At 39.7% G+C, this 13,913-nt stretch overlaps 13 non-coding genes and 20 pseudogenes across 13 annotated transcripts; all 33 read left to right on the top strand.

Annotated features, from left to right (window-relative positions):
- Nucleotides 1-3,609: 3,609 nt before the first annotated feature.
- On the top strand, nucleotides 3,610-3,728 carry LOC114775042 (uncharacterized; annotated as a pseudogene).
- A 144-nt stretch (nucleotides 3,729-3,872) lies between these two features.
- LOC114775049 (uncharacterized) lies at nucleotides 3,873-3,990 on the top strand (annotated as a pseudogene).
- Nucleotides 3,991-4,126: 136 nt separating this feature from the next.
- On the top strand, nucleotides 4,127-4,245 carry LOC114775037 (uncharacterized; annotated as a pseudogene).
- A 144-nt stretch (nucleotides 4,246-4,389) lies between these two features.
- Nucleotides 4,390-4,508, top strand: LOC114775028 (5S ribosomal RNA). The gene has a single exon (XR_003744971.1). It is a non-coding gene; the product is annotated as a 5S ribosomal RNA (ribosomal RNA).
- A 144-nt stretch (nucleotides 4,509-4,652) lies between these two features.
- LOC114775048 (uncharacterized) lies at nucleotides 4,653-4,771 on the top strand (annotated as a pseudogene).
- Nucleotides 4,772-4,908: 137 nt separating this feature from the next.
- On the top strand, nucleotides 4,909-5,027 carry LOC114775062 (5S ribosomal RNA). The gene has a single exon (XR_003744983.1). It is a non-coding gene; the product is annotated as a 5S ribosomal RNA (ribosomal RNA).
- Nucleotides 5,028-5,420: 393 nt separating this feature from the next.
- Nucleotides 5,421-5,539, top strand: LOC114775030 (5S ribosomal RNA). Its single transcript, XR_003744973.1, has one exon. It is a non-coding gene; the product is annotated as a 5S ribosomal RNA (ribosomal RNA).
- Nucleotides 5,540-5,683: 144 nt separating this feature from the next.
- LOC114775041 (uncharacterized) lies at nucleotides 5,684-5,803 on the top strand (annotated as a pseudogene).
- A 399-nt stretch (nucleotides 5,804-6,202) lies between these two features.
- On the top strand, nucleotides 6,203-6,321 carry LOC114775050 (uncharacterized; annotated as a pseudogene).
- Nucleotides 6,322-6,721: 400 nt separating this feature from the next.
- LOC114775061 (5S ribosomal RNA) lies at nucleotides 6,722-6,840 on the top strand. Its single transcript, XR_003744982.1, has one exon. It is a non-coding gene; the product is annotated as a 5S ribosomal RNA (ribosomal RNA).
- Nucleotides 6,841-6,984: 144 nt separating this feature from the next.
- On the top strand, nucleotides 6,985-7,103 carry LOC114775051 (5S ribosomal RNA). The gene has a single exon (XR_003744981.1). It is a non-coding gene; the product is annotated as a 5S ribosomal RNA (ribosomal RNA).
- Nucleotides 7,104-7,247: 144 nt separating this feature from the next.
- Nucleotides 7,248-7,366, top strand: LOC114775036 (5S ribosomal RNA). The gene has a single exon (XR_003744979.1). It is a non-coding gene; the product is annotated as a 5S ribosomal RNA (ribosomal RNA).
- A 400-nt stretch (nucleotides 7,367-7,766) lies between these two features.
- Nucleotides 7,767-7,875, top strand: LOC114775055 (uncharacterized; annotated as a pseudogene).
- A 144-nt stretch (nucleotides 7,876-8,019) lies between these two features.
- Nucleotides 8,020-8,137, top strand: LOC114775057 (uncharacterized; annotated as a pseudogene).
- Nucleotides 8,138-8,274: 137 nt separating this feature from the next.
- On the top strand, nucleotides 8,275-8,393 carry LOC114775035 (5S ribosomal RNA). The gene has a single exon (XR_003744978.1). It is a non-coding gene; the product is annotated as a 5S ribosomal RNA (ribosomal RNA).
- Nucleotides 8,394-8,537: 144 nt separating this feature from the next.
- Nucleotides 8,538-8,656, top strand: LOC114775045 (uncharacterized; annotated as a pseudogene).
- A 137-nt stretch (nucleotides 8,657-8,793) lies between these two features.
- On the top strand, nucleotides 8,794-8,912 carry LOC114775034 (5S ribosomal RNA). Its single transcript, XR_003744977.1, has one exon. It is a non-coding gene; the product is annotated as a 5S ribosomal RNA (ribosomal RNA).
- Nucleotides 8,913-9,055: 143 nt separating this feature from the next.
- LOC114775044 (uncharacterized) lies at nucleotides 9,056-9,174 on the top strand (annotated as a pseudogene).
- Nucleotides 9,175-9,310: 136 nt separating this feature from the next.
- Nucleotides 9,311-9,429, top strand: LOC114775031 (5S ribosomal RNA). The gene has a single exon (XR_003744974.1). It is a non-coding gene; the product is annotated as a 5S ribosomal RNA (ribosomal RNA).
- A 144-nt stretch (nucleotides 9,430-9,573) lies between these two features.
- LOC114775040 (uncharacterized) lies at nucleotides 9,574-9,692 on the top strand (annotated as a pseudogene).
- Nucleotides 9,693-9,835: 143 nt separating this feature from the next.
- Nucleotides 9,836-9,953, top strand: LOC114775060 (uncharacterized; annotated as a pseudogene).
- A 138-nt stretch (nucleotides 9,954-10,091) lies between these two features.
- On the top strand, nucleotides 10,092-10,210 carry LOC114775033 (5S ribosomal RNA). The gene has a single exon (XR_003744976.1). It is a non-coding gene; the product is annotated as a 5S ribosomal RNA (ribosomal RNA).
- Nucleotides 10,211-10,601: 391 nt separating this feature from the next.
- On the top strand, nucleotides 10,602-10,720 carry LOC114775029 (5S ribosomal RNA). The gene has a single exon (XR_003744972.1). It is a non-coding gene; the product is annotated as a 5S ribosomal RNA (ribosomal RNA).
- A 140-nt stretch (nucleotides 10,721-10,860) lies between these two features.
- Nucleotides 10,861-10,979, top strand: LOC114775047 (uncharacterized; annotated as a pseudogene).
- A 398-nt stretch (nucleotides 10,980-11,377) lies between these two features.
- Nucleotides 11,378-11,496, top strand: LOC114775039 (5S ribosomal RNA). Its single transcript, XR_003744980.1, has one exon. It is a non-coding gene; the product is annotated as a 5S ribosomal RNA (ribosomal RNA).
- Nucleotides 11,497-11,641: 145 nt separating this feature from the next.
- On the top strand, nucleotides 11,642-11,760 carry LOC114775038 (uncharacterized; annotated as a pseudogene).
- A 398-nt stretch (nucleotides 11,761-12,158) lies between these two features.
- On the top strand, nucleotides 12,159-12,277 carry LOC114775032 (5S ribosomal RNA). Its single transcript, XR_003744975.1, has one exon. It is a non-coding gene; the product is annotated as a 5S ribosomal RNA (ribosomal RNA).
- A 144-nt stretch (nucleotides 12,278-12,421) lies between these two features.
- Nucleotides 12,422-12,540, top strand: LOC114775053 (uncharacterized; annotated as a pseudogene).
- A 136-nt stretch (nucleotides 12,541-12,676) lies between these two features.
- Nucleotides 12,677-12,794, top strand: LOC114775058 (uncharacterized; annotated as a pseudogene).
- Nucleotides 12,795-12,931: 137 nt separating this feature from the next.
- On the top strand, nucleotides 12,932-13,049 carry LOC114775043 (uncharacterized; annotated as a pseudogene).
- A 140-nt stretch (nucleotides 13,050-13,189) lies between these two features.
- On the top strand, nucleotides 13,190-13,308 carry LOC114775059 (uncharacterized; annotated as a pseudogene).
- A 139-nt stretch (nucleotides 13,309-13,447) lies between these two features.
- On the top strand, nucleotides 13,448-13,556 carry LOC114775054 (uncharacterized; annotated as a pseudogene).
- A 144-nt stretch (nucleotides 13,557-13,700) lies between these two features.
- Nucleotides 13,701-13,818, top strand: LOC114775056 (uncharacterized; annotated as a pseudogene).
- The last annotated feature ends 95 nt before the right edge of the window (nucleotides 13,819-13,913 follow it).

Here is a 13,913-nt window from a genome sequence, read left to right as displayed (position 1 = left end):
CTTCCATTCGCTCTCCTTGCAAGTAAAATGGACTCAAATGCTTTGTGTCTTTCTTCTCTTTGTTTAGTAAATGTTAGACTGACATATAAACCTAACATTTAATATTGAAAAATATACCTACACACTTCTAACCACTTTTTGTAGTTGTTGTAGTTCACATCAGACATATATATATTTTAGACATGATTTTTTATTATTATTATCAAGTAACCTCAAATAAATTTCTCATGTTAACAATTTCATATTTTCTAAAATCGTATCAAGAGGTGTGATTTTTAGAGAGGGGGGTTGTGACTTTTAGGGCTATAATATCAAGAATTTAAAGTTTCAGTTATTTTTTTCTACAGTATATTTGTATTTTTTTAACCTTCTTATGCTGAAGGGCTTCACTGTTCGTATATTTACTATTTGTATGATTGACACACACACACACACACACACACACACACCCACACAACATACTTTTTCTTTTCCTTGCTAAAATAAAACTAATCGTCACGCTGTTTTATGAACAAGCCAGAGGTATTTCATTTATGGTTTTCAGATGATTTGACACACAAAACGTTAATAAACTCTCATTTTTATTTAGTTGAACCATACACAGACTTTTGTTTATCAAACTGATATATTTATGAACATGAAATATTTTTTTCAAGATTCTTTTCAGAAAAAATAAAATCCTACATTTATTAACAATGTTAATTTCTTCTGAAACCATCCCAGCTTGTGACCGCTCCTCATTGGCAGTAACAAGATCTTCACCACCCAGCAGATAACCAACTACTATTTAGTGCTCGCTTGAAACTGATGTTTCCAAAAATGACCATTGTTGGTGGTTTACGAACCCCTCATATCAATGACACAGACCCACAGTTCACACACCCTTAGACTATCTTTTAAAACAGAAACCTTGTTTTTCACTCAAGGATTTACTCAACCTATTGTTTCAGTGTTAAACACATACTAAACACAATACTAATTTTAATACAATGCAAACACTGTTAATATACTTACTGAATATGGTATCCCATCAGTCATTTTCCAAAAGATACATCACATAATGGTATGTAGGAAGCATCACACCATTGACACAGGACATAACCTGTTCGCACACACACACACACACAAACAGACTTTTCCATGCCAAAATAAAACTAATCATAATGCTGATTTATGAACAAACCTTTCTCCAAAGGTGTCTCATCTATGGTTTTCAGATGATATGCCACACAAAAACTAATCGTAACAATGTTTTATGAACAAACCGTTCTCCAAAGGTGTCTCATCTTTGGTTTTCAGAAGATATGCCGCACAAAAACGTTAACAAACTATAATTTCTATTTAATGAACCTCACACAGACTTCTGTTTATCAAACTGATATATTTATGAACATTGAAAAAACTTTTCAACATTCTTTTTAATCATGTTTTTCCACTATGGATTATGTAATGATAATATTGATAATATATACCTACACACTTTCTAACCACTTTTTAATATAGTTCACATCAGACATATATATATTTTAGACATGGTTTTTAATATTATTATCAAGTAACTTCAAATAAATTTCTCATGTTAACAATTTCATATTTTCTGAAATCGTATCAAGGGGTGTGATTTTTAGGGAGGGGGCTTGCAACTTTAGGGCTATAATATCAAAGAATTTAAAGTTTATTTATTTGTATATTTTTTCTACAGTATATTTGTATTTTTTTATCCTTCTGATGCTGAAGTGCTTCATTGTTCGCAGATTTTCTATCTGTATGATTGATTCTCGCTGGTCATATTATTAGGTAGACCTCGTTAGTACTCGGGTGGACCACCTTATGCCTTTAGAACCACCTTATTCTTCATGGCATAGCCTCAAAAAGGTGTGGAAATATTCCTCAGATATATTGAGCCATACAGACATGATAGCATCATGTAGCTGCGGCAGATTTGTCTGCTGGTTGTCTATGATATCCGAAGCCAATATCCGAAGGTGTTCTGTTTGGATTGAGACCTGGTGAATGTAGAGTACAACGAACTCAATGTCATGTTCAAGTAACTAGTCTGAGATAGTTTGAGCTTTGTGACTTGGTGTATTATGCTGTATTTAAGTAGCCATCAAAAAAAAAGGGGGGGGGGGGGGTACACTGTGGTAATAAGTGAATGGAGATGTCAGCAGCAATACTAATTTATGTGTACATCTATGGTATTTATCAGACAGCCTTATCCAGAGTGACTTACAATCGGTAGTTACATGGACAGCCCCCCCCCCCCCCCTCCTGAGAGACCAACACCAGCCTGAACCACTAGATCCAGGGTTGGATGCATCCATGCTTACATAATGATTACACCACATTTTGACCCTACTAACAGAATGTTAAATTGTTTTGATAATTCTCCAGTCTTCAGTTTTCTAGTTAATAAAGTAGAATAGAAAAAAAATTAAATATACTTTTTTTATTTTCTGTCAATATTACTCTTCCACAAATAACTTGAAAATACTAAAGATCCTTCAATACAAATCAGATATTTTAAACTTGATGTGACAATGACAACATATGACAACCACCACATATCTTTTTAAACACAAGACAATATATGTTTTAATGCAACCCAGCAACATTACTTCATGGCCATTTACAAGAACCCTCTAAGGTGTCAGTGCTGAACTGTTTGGTTGAAAAACTTAAATCCCCCCAAAAAATCCAATAATTGGCTAACAATTGGCATAAACATATGAGGTGCTGCTTTTCTAATGCTTGCAAAAAAACAAACACTAAGTTTACTAAATAATGAGGTCTTATCAGGTCTTATCAGTGAACAATACCGAGATAATTATTATAAAAATTATTATAAAAATGCATGAATTAATTATTCCTCGCACTCATACTGTACTTGGAGAAAATGGAATGTTTTGTGGTAACGTTTGGCACTGTTACGCGCACTATTACGCACACTTGTGCTTGCTCTGGAACGGGCAGATGGTCGTCCTGGTGGCAGTGCTGATCAGACAGCCGTGTATACATTTATTTTAGCAAAGTTACTGTATTCTGATTATCACTCATTTAAACGGTACATGCATTCCGTCACTCCCCAACACTGTCCACATACATTGGTTGTTCTGACATTTTGAGTCTGCCCTTTATCCTGTGACATCAACAAGGCTTTTTGGCTACACAACTGTTGCTAACCGGATCTTTTCTCTTTTTCAGACCTGGTAAACCCTACATATGGTTGTGCATGACAGTAGATCACCAGTTTCTAAAAACTCCAACTGTGTCTCGTCCAAAACAACTTAAATATTCTTTTACCCAAATTCTAATGACCAGTTTGGATTTCAGAAAATTGTTTTCACCACGTCTAGATGCCTAAATGCAAATCTGATATAATCTGGATCTCAGAAGCTAAGAAGGCTTGGGCCTGGTTAGTACTTGGATGGGAGACCTCCTGGGAATACCAGGTTCTGTAAGCTTTAACTGTTGAAAAACTTTTTAAAATGAAGTTTTTTTGCATCGCTTTGTTAGTTTTTTTTCTAAAGTAAGTTAAGAGGTATTTTCACTCTGTGAAATGTTTTCAAGCCTAGGTTGTTTAAAGTCCAAGATTTTCAAGCAGAGATTGCTTACCGCCATACCAGCCCAAGAACGCCTGGTCTCGTCTGATCTCGGAAGCTAAGAAGGCTTGGGCCTGGTTAGAACTTGGATGGGAGACCTCCTGGGAATGCCAGGTGCTGTAAGCTTTAACTGTTGAAAAACTTTTTAAAATGAAGTGTTTTTGCATCGCTTTGTTAGTTTTTTTCTAAAGTAAGTTAAGAGGTATTTTCACTCTGTGATATGTTTTCAAGCCTAGGTTGTTTAAAGTCCAAGATTTTCAAGCAGAGATCGCTTACGGCCATACCAGCCCAAGAACGCCCGGTCTCGTCTGATCTCGGAAGCTAAGAAGGCTTGGGCTGGTTAGTACTTGGATGGGAGACCTCCTGGGAATGCCAGGTGCTTTAACTGTTGAAAAACTTTTTAAAATGAAGTTTTTTTGCATGGCTTTGTTAGTTTTTTTTAAAGTAAGTTAAGAGGTATTTTCACTCTGTGATATGTTTTCAAGCCTAGGTTGTTTAGAGTCCAAGATTTTCAAGCAGAGATTGCTTACGGCCATACCAGCCCAAGAACGCCCGGTCTCGTCTGATCTCGGAAGCTGAGAAGGCTTGGGCCTGGTTAGTACTTGGATGGGAGACCTCCTTGGAATGCCAGGTGCTGTAAGCGTTAACTGTTGAAAATCTTTTTAAAATGAAGTTTTTTTGCATCGCTTTGTTAGTTTTTTTCTAAAGTAAGTTAAGAGGTATTTTCACTCTGTGATATGTTTTCAAGCCTAGGTTGTTTAAAGTCCAAGATTTTCAAGCAGAGATTGCTTATGGCCATACCAGCCCAAGAACGCCCGGTCTCATCTGATCTCGGAAGCTAAGAAGGCTTGGGCCTGGTTAGTACTTGGATGGGAGACCTCCTTGGAATGCCAGGTGCTGTAAGCTTTAACTGTTGAAAAACTTTTAAAATGAAGTTTTTTTGCATCGCTTTGTTAGTTTTTTTCTAAAGTAAGTTAAGAGGTATTTTCACTCTGTGATATGTTTTCAAGCCTAGGTTTTTTTAAAGTCCAAGATTTTCAAGCAGAGATTGCTTACGGCCATACCAGCCCAAGAACGCCTGGTCTCGTCTGATCCTGGAAGCTAAGAAGGCTTGGGCCTGGTTAGTACTTGGATGGGAGACTTCCTGGGAATGCCAGGTGCTTTAACTGTTGAAATACTTTTTAAAATGAATTTTTTTTTCATCGCTTTGTTAGTTTTTTTCTAAAGTAAGTTAAGAGGTATTTTCTCTCTGTGATATGTTTTCAAGCCTAGGTTGTTTAAAGTCCAAGATTTTAAAGCAGAAATTGCTTATGGCCATACCCGCCCAAGAACGCCCGGTCTCGTCTGATCTCGGAAGCTAAGAAGGCTTGGGCCTGGTTAGTACTTGGATGGGAGACCTCCTGGGAATGCCAGGTGCTGTAAGCTTTAACTGTTGCAAAACTTTTTAAAATGAAGTTTTTTTGCATCGCTTTGTTAGTTTTTTTCTAAAGTAAGTTAAGAGGTATTTTTAAAGTGAAGTGATTGTCACATGTGATACACAGCAGCACAGCACACAGTGCACACAGTGAAATTTGTCCTCTGCATTTAACCCATCACCCTGAGTGAGCAGTGGGCAGCCATGACCGGCGCCCGGGGAGCAGTGTGTGGGGACGGTGCTTTGCTCAGTGGCACCTCAGTGGTACCTTGGCGGATCGGGATTCGAACCGGCAACCTTCTGATTACGGGGCCGCTTCCTTAACCGCTAGGCCACCACTGCCCACTCTGTGATATGTTTTCAAGCCTAGGTTGTTTAAAGTCCAAGATTTTCAAACAGAGATTGCTTACGGCCATACCAGCCCAAGAACGCCCGGTCTCGTCTGATCTCGGAAGCTAAGAAGGCTTGGGCCTGGTTAGTACTTGGATGGGAGACCTCCTGGGACTGCCAGGTGCTGTAAGCTTTAACTGTTGAAAAACTTTTTAAAATGAAGTTTTTTTGCATCGCTTTGTTAGTTTTTTTTTAAAGTAAGTTAAGAGGTATTTTCACTCTGTGATATTTTTTCAAGCTTAGGTTGTTTAAAGTCCAAGATTTTCAAGCAGAGATTGCTTACGGCCATACCAGCCCAAGATACGCCCGGTCTCGTCTGATCTCGGAAGCTGAGAAGGCTTGGGCCTGGTTAGTACTTGGATGGGAGACCTCCTTGGAATGCCAGGTGCTGTAAGCTTTAACTGTTGAAAAACTTTTTAAAATGAAGTTTTTTTGCATCGCTTTGTTAGTTTTTTTCTAAAGTAAGTTAAGAGGTATTTTCACTCTGTGATATGTTTTCAAGCCTAGGTTGTTTAAAGTCCAAGATTTTCAAGCAGAGATTGCTTACGGCCATACCAGCCCAAGAACGCCTGGTCTCGTCTGATCCTGGAACTAAGAAGTCTTGGGACTGGTTAGTACTTGGATGGGAGACCTCCTGGGAATGCCAGGTGCTTTAACTGTTGAAAAACTTTTTAAAATGAAGTTTTTTTGCATCGCTTTGTTAGTTTTTATCTAAAGTAAGTTAAGAGGTATTTTCACTCTGTGATATGTTTTCAAGCCTAGGTTGTTTAAAGTCCAAGATTTTCAAGCAGAGATTGCTTACGGCCATACCAGCCCAAGATAACCCGGTCTCGTCTGATCTCGGAAGCTAAGAAGGCTTTGGCCTGGTTAGTACTTGGATGGGAGACCTCCTGGGACTGCCAGCTGCTGTAAGCTTTAACTGTTGAAAAACCTTTTAAAATGAAGTTTTTTTGCATGGCTTTATTAGTTTTTTTCTAAAGTAAGTTAAGAGGTATTTTCACTCTGTGATATGTTTTCAAGCCTAGGTTGTTTAAAGTCCAAGATTTTCAAGCAGAGATTGCTTACGGCCATACCAGCCCAAGAACGCCTGGTCTCGTCTGATCCTGGAACTAAGAAGTCTTGGGACTGGTTAGTACTTGGATGGGAGACCTCCTGGGAATGCCAGGTGCTTTAACTGTTGAAAAACTTTTTAAAATGAAGTTTTTTTTGCATCGCTTTGTTAGTTTTTTTCTAAAGTAAGTTAAGAGGTATTTTCACTCTGTGATATGTTTTCAAGCCTAGGTTGTTTAAAGTCCAAGATTTTTATGCAGAGATTGCTTATGGCCATACCCGCCCAAGAACGCCCGGTCTCGTCTGATCTCGGAAGCTAAGAAGGCTTGGGCCTGGTTAGTACTTGGATGGGAGACCTCCTGGGAATGCCAGGTGCTGTAAGCTTTAACTGTTGCAAAACTTTTTAAAATGAAGTTTCTTTGCATTGCTTTGTTAGTTTTTTTCTAAAGTAAGTTAAGAGGTATTTTCACTCTGTGATATGTTTTCAAGCCTAGGTTGTTTAAAGTCCAAGATTTTCAAGCAGAGATTGCTTATGGCCATACCCGCCCAAGAACGCCCGGTCTCGTCTGATCTCGGAAGCTAAGAAGGCTTGGGCCTGGTTAGTACTTGGATGGGAGACCTCCTGGGAATGCCAGGTGCTGTAAGCTTTAACTGTTGCAAAACTTTTTAAAATGAAGTTTTTTTGCATCGCTTTGTTAGTTTTTTTCTAAAGTAAGTTAAGAGGTATTTTCACTCTGTGATATGTTTTCAAGCCTAGGTTGTTTAAAGTCCAAGATTTTCAAGCAGAGATTGCTTACGGCCATACCAGCCCAAGAACGCCTGGTCTCGTCTGATCTCAGAAGCTGAGAAGGCTTGGGCCTGGTTAGTACTTGGATGGGAGACCTCCTTGGAATGCCAGGTGCTGTAAGCTTTAACTGTTGAAAAACTTTTTAAAATGAAGTTTTTTTGCATCGCTTTGTTAGTTTTTTTCTAAAGTAAGTTAAGAGGTATTTTCACTCTGTGATATGTTTTCAAGCCTAGGTTGTTTAAAGTCCAAGATTTTCAAGCAGAGATTGCTTACGGCCATACCAGCCCAAGAACGCCCGGTGTCGTCTGATCTCAGAAGCTAAGAAGGCTTGGGCCTGGTTAGCACTTGGATGGGAGTCCTCCTGGGAATGCCAGGTGCTTTAACTGTTGAAAAACTTTTTAAAATGAAGTTTTTTTGCATCGCTTTGTTACATTTTTTCTAAAGTAAGTTAAGAGGTATTTTCACTCTGTGATATGTTTTCAACCTTAGGTTGTTTAAAGTCCAAAATTTTCAAGCAGAGATTGCTTACGGCCATACCAGCCCAAGAACGTCTGATCTCGGAAGCTAAGACGGCTTGGTCCTGGTTAGTACTTGGATGGGAGACCTCCTGGGAATGCCAGGTGCTGTAAGCTTTAACTGTTGAAAAACTTTTTGAAATGAAGTTTTTTTGCATCGCCTTGTTAGTTTTTTTCTAAAGTAAGTTAAGAGGTATTTTCACTCTGTGATATGTTTTCAAGCCTAGGTTGTTTAAAGTCCAAGATTTTCAAGCAGAGATTGCTTACGGCCATACCAGCCCAAGAACGCCCGGTCTCGTCTGATCTCGGAAGCTAAGAACGCTTGGGCTGGTTAGTACTTAGATGGGAGACCTCCTGGGAATGCCAGGTGCTTTAACTGTTGAAAAACTTTTTAAAATGAAGTTTTTTTGCATGGCTTTGTTATTTTTTTTCTAAAGTAAGTTAAGAGGTATTTTCACTCTGTGATATGTTTTCAAGCCTAGGTTGTTTAAAGTCCAAGATTTTCAAGCAGAGATTGCTTACGGCCATACCAGCCCAAGAACGCCCGGTCTCGTCTGATCTCGGAAGCTGAGAAGGCTTGGGCCTGGTTAGTACTTGGATGGGAGACCTCCTTGGAATGCCAGGTGCTGTAAGCTTTAACTTTTGAAAAACTTTTTAAAATGAAGTTTTTTTGCATCGCTTTGTTAGTTTTTTTCTAAAGTAAGTTAAGAGGTTTTTTTAATCTGTGATATGTTTTCAAGCCTAGGTTGTTTAAAGTCCAAGATTTTCAAGCAGAGATTGCTTACGGCCATACCAGCCCAAGAACGCCCGGTCTCGTCTGATCTCGGAAGCTAAGAAGGCTTGGGCCTGGTTAGTACTTGGATGGGAGACCTCCTGGAAATGCCAGGTGCTTTAACTGTTGAAAAACTTTTTAAAATGAAGTTTTTTTGCATGGCTTTGTTATTTTTTTTCTAAAGTAAGTTAAGAGGTATTTTCACTCTGTGATATGTTTTCAAGCCTAGGTTGTTTAAAGTCCAAGATTTTCAAGCAGAGATTGCTTACGGCCATACCAGCCCAAGAACGCCCGGTCTCGTCTGATCTCGGAAGCTGAGAAGGCTTGGGCCTGGTTAGTACTTGGATGGGAGACCTCCTTGGAATGCCAGGTGCTGTAAGCTTTAACTTTTGAAAAACTTTTAAAATGAAGTTTTTTTGCATCGCTTTGTTAGTTTTTTTCTAAAGTAAGTTAAGAGGTTTTTTTAATCTGTGATATGTTTTCAAGCCTAGGTTGTTTAAAGTCCAAGATTTTCAAGCAGAGATTGCTTACGGCCATACCAGCCCAAGAACGCCCGGTCTCGTCTGATCTCGGAAGCTAAGAAGGCTTGGGCCTGGTTAGTACTTGGATGGGAGACCTCCTGGAAATGCCAGGTGCTTTAACTGTTGAAAAACTTTTTAAAATGAAGTTTTTTTGCATCGCCTTGTTAGTTTTTTCTAAAGTAAGTTAAGAGGTATTTTCACTCTGTGATATGTTTTCAAGCCTAGGTGGTTTAAAGTCCAAGATTTTGAAGCAGAGATTGCTTACGGCCATACCAGCCCAAGAACGCCCGGTCTTGTCTGATCTCGGAAGCAAAGAAGGCTTGGGCCTGGTTAGTACTTTGATGGGAGACCTCCTGGGAATGCCAGGTGCTGTAAGCTTTAACTGTTCAAAAACTTTTTAAAATGAAGTTTTTTTGCATCGCTTTGTTAGTTTTTATCTAAAGTAAGTTAAGAGGTATTTTCACTCTGTGATATGTTTTCAAGCTTAGGTTGTTTAAAGTCCAAGATTTTCAAGCAGAGATTGCATACGGCCATACCAGCCCAAAAACGCCCGGTCTAGTCTGATCTCGGAAGCTAAGAAAGCTTGGGCCTGGTTAGTACTTGGATGGGAGACCTCCTGGGAATGCCAGGTGCTGTAAGCTTTAACTGTTGAAAAACTTTTTGAAATGAAGTTTTTTTGCATCGCCTTGTTAGTTTTTTCTAAAGTAAGTTAAGAGGTATTTTCACTCTGTGATATGTTTTCAAGCCTAGGTTGTTTAAAGTCCAAGATTTTCAAGCAGAGATTGCTTACGGCCATATCAGCCCAAGAACGCCCGGTCTCGTCTGATCTCGGAAGCTAAGAACACTTGGGCTGGTTAGTACTTAGATGGGAGACCTCCTGGGAATGCCAGGTGCTTTAAAATGTTGAAAAACTTTTTAAAATGAAGTTTTTTTGCATGGCTTTGTTATTTTTTTTCTAAAGTAAGTTAAGAGGTATTTTCACTCTGTGATATGTTTTCAAGCCTAGGTTGTTTAAAGTCCAAGATTTTCAAGCAGAGATTGCTTACGGCCATACCAGCCCAAGAACGCCCGGTCTCGTCTGATCTCGGAAGCTGAGAAGGCTTGGGCCTGGTTAGTACTTGGATGGGAGACCTCCTTGGAATGCCAGGTGCTGTAAGCTTTAACTTTTGAAAAACTTTTAAAATGAAGTTTTTTTGCATCGCTTTGTTAGTTTTTTTCTAAAGTAAGTTAAGAGGTATTTTTAAAGTGAAGTGATTGTCACATGTGATACACAGCAGCACAGCACACAGTGCACACAGTGAAATTTGTCCTCTGCATTTAACCCATCACCCTTAGTGAGCAGTGGGCAGCCATGACCGGCGCCCGGGGAGCAGTGTGTGGGGACGGTGCTTTGCTCAGTGGCACCTCAGTGGTACCTTGGCGGACCGGGATTCGAACCGGCAACCTTCTGATTACGGGGCCGCTTCCTTAACCGCTAGGCCACCACTGCCCACTCTGTGATATGTTTCAAGCCTAGGTTGTTTAAAGTCCAAGATTTTCAAACAGAGATTGCTTACGGCCATACCAGCCCAAGAACGCCCGGTCTCGTCTGATCTCGGAAGCTAAGAAGGCTTGGGCCTGGTTAGTACTTGGATGGGAGACCTCCTGGGACTGCCAGGTGCTGTAAGCTTTAACTGTTGAAAAACTTTTAAAATGAAGTTTTTTGCATCGCTTTGTTAGTTTTTTTTTAAGTAAGTTAAGAGGTATTTTCACTCTGTGATATTTTTCAAGCTTAGGTTGTTTAAAGTCCAAGATTTTCAAGCAGAGATTGCTTACGGCCATACCAGCCCAAGATACGCCCGTCTCGTCTGATCTCGGAAGCTGAGAAGGCTTGGGCCTGGTTAGTACTTGGATGGGAGACCTCCTTGGAATGCCAGGTGCTGTAAGCTTTAACTGTTGAAAAACTTTTTAAAATGAAGTTTTTTTGCATCGCTTTGTTAGTTTTTTTCTAAAGTAAGTTAAGAGGTATTTTCACTCTGTGATATGTTTTCAAGCCTAGGTTGTTTAAAGTCCAAGATTTTCAAGCAGAGATTGCTTACGGCCATACCAGCCCAAGAACGCCTGGTCTCGTCTGATCCTGGAACTAAGAAGTCTTGGGACTGGTTAGTACTTGGATGGGAGACCTCCTGGGAATGCCAGGTGCTTTAACTGTTGAAAAACTTTTTAAAATGAAGTTTTTTTGCATCGCTTTGTTAGTTTTTTCTAAAGTAAGTTAAGAGGTATTTTCACTCTGTGATATGTTTTCAAGCCTAGGTTGTTTAAAGTCCAAGATTTTAAAGCAGAAATTGCTTATGGCCATACCCGCCCAAGAACGCCCGGTCTCGTCTGATCTCGGAAGCTAAGAAGGCTTGGGCCTGGTTAGTACTTGGATGGGAGACCTCCTGGGAATGCCAGGTGCTGTAAGCTTTAACTGTTGCAAAACTTTTTAAAATGAAGTTTTTTTTGCATCGCTTTGTTAGTTTTTATCTAAAGTAAGTTAAGAGGTATTTTCACTCTGTGATATGTTTTCAAGCTTAGGTTGTTTAAAGTCCAAGATTTTCAAGCAGAGATTGCATACGGCCATACCAGCCCAAAAACGCCCGGTCTAGTCTGATCTCGGAAGCTAAGAAAGCTTGGGCCTGGTTAGTACTTGGATGGGAGACCTCCTGGGAATGCCAGGTGCTGTAAGCTTTAACTGTTGAAAACTTTTTGAAATGAAGTTTTTTTGCATCGCCTTGTTAGTTTTTTTCTAAAGTAAGTTAAGAGGTATTTTCACTCTGTGATATGTTTTCAAGCCTAGGTTGTTTAAAGTCCAAGATTTTCAAGCAGAGATTGCTTACGGCCATATCAGCCCAAGAACGCCCGGTCTCGTCTGATCTCGGAAGCTAAGAACACTTGGGCTGGTTAGTACTTAGATGGGAGACCTCCTGGGAATGCCAGGTGCTTTAACTGTTGAAAAACTTTTTAAAATGAAGTTTTTTTGCATGGCTTTGTTATTTTTTTTCTAAAGTAAGTTAAGAGGTATTTTCACTCTGTGATATGTTTTCAAGCCTAGGTTGTTTAAAGTCCAAGATTTTCAAGCAGAGATTGCTTACGGCCATACCAGCCCAAGAACGCCCGGTCTCGTCTGATCTCGGAAGCTGAGAAGGCTTGGGCCTGGTTAGTACTTGGATGGGAGACCTCCTTGGAATGCCAGGTGCTGTAAGCTTTAACTTTTGAAAAACTTTTTAAAATGAAGTTTTTTTGCATCGCTTTGTTAGTTTTTTTCTATAGTAAGTTAAGAGGTATTTTTAATCTGTGATATGTTTTCAAGCCTAGGTTGTTTAAAGTCCAAGATTTTCAAGCAGAGATTGCTTACGGCCATACCAGCCCAAGAACGCCCAGTCTCGTCTGATCTCGGAAGCTAAGAAGGCTTGGGCCTGGTTAGTACTTGGATGGGAGACCTCCTGGAAATGCCAGGTGCTTTAACTGTTGAAAAACTTTTTAAAATGAAGTTTTTTTGCATCGCCTTGTTAGTTTTTTCTAAAGTAAGTTAAGAGGTATTTTCACTCTGTGATATGTTTTCAAGCCTAGGTGGTTTAAAGTCCAAGATTTTGAAGCAGACATTGCTTACGGCCATACCAGCCCAAGAACAGCCAGTCTCGTCTGATCTCGGAAGCTAAGAAGGCTTGGGCCTGGTTAGTACTTGGATGGGAGACCTCCTGGAATGCCAGGTGCTTTAACTGTTGAAAAACTTTTTAAAATGAAGTTTTTTTGCATCGCCTTGTTAGTTTTTTTCTAAAGTAAGTTAAGAGGTATTTTCACTCTGTGATATGTTTTCAAGCCTAGGTTGTTTAAAGTCCAAGATTTTCAAGCAGAGATTGCTTATGGCCATACCAGCCCAAGAACGCCCGGTCTCGTCTGATCTCGGAAGCTAAGAAGGCTTGGACCTGGTTAGTACTTGGATGGGAGACCTCCTGGGAATGCCAGGTGCTTAAACTGTTGAAAAACTTTTTAAAATGAAGTTTTTTTGCATCGCTTTGTTAGTTTTTTTCTAAAGTAAGTTAATAGGTATTTTCACTCTGTGATATGTTTTCAAAGCCTAGGTTGTTTAAAGTCCAAGACTTTTCAAGCAGAGATTGCTTACGGCCATACCAGCCCAAGAACGCCCGGTGTCGTCTGATCTCGGAAGCTAAGAAGGCTTGGGCCTGGTTAGCACTTGGATGGGAGTCCTCCTGGGAATGCCAGGTGCTTTAACTGTTGAAAAAACTTTTTAAAATGAAGTTTTTTTGCATCGCTTTGTTACATTTTTTCTAAAGTAAGTTAAGAGGTATTTTCACTCTGTGATATGTTTTCAACCTAGGTGTTTTAAAGTCCAAAATTTTTCAAGCAGAGAGTTGCTTACGGCCATACCAGCCCAAGAACGTCTGATCTCGGAAGCTAAGACGGCTTGGTCCTGGTTAGTACTTGGATGGGAGACCTCCTGGGAATGCCAGGTGCTGTAAGCTTTAACTGTTGAAAAACTTTTTGAAATGAAGTTTTTTTGCATCGCCTTGTTAGTTTTTTTCTAAAGTAAGTTAAGAGGTATTTTCACTCTATGATATGTTTTCAAGCCTAGGTTGTTTAAAGTCCAAGATTTTCAAGCAGAGATTGCTTACGGCCATACCAGCCCAAGAACGCCCGGTCTCGTCTGATCTCGGAAGCTAAGAACGCTTGGGCTGGTTAGTACTTAGATGGGAGACCTCCTGGGAATGCCAGGTGCTTTAACTGTTGAAAAACTTTTTAAAATGAAGTTTTTTTGCATGGCTTTGTTAGTTTTTTCTTAAGTAAGTTAAGAGGTATTTTCACTCTGTGATATGTTTCAA

The sequence above is a fragment of the Denticeps clupeoides genome, unplaced genomic scaffold (genome assembly GCF_900700375.1).
Source record: "Denticeps clupeoides unplaced genomic scaffold, fDenClu1.1, whole genome shotgun sequence".
Classification (NCBI taxonomy): Eukaryota; Metazoa; Chordata; class Actinopteri; order Clupeiformes; family Denticipitidae; genus Denticeps; species Denticeps clupeoides.
Note: the sequence above shows the minus strand (reverse complement) of the source record. Positions and strands in the feature narration are given on the sequence as shown.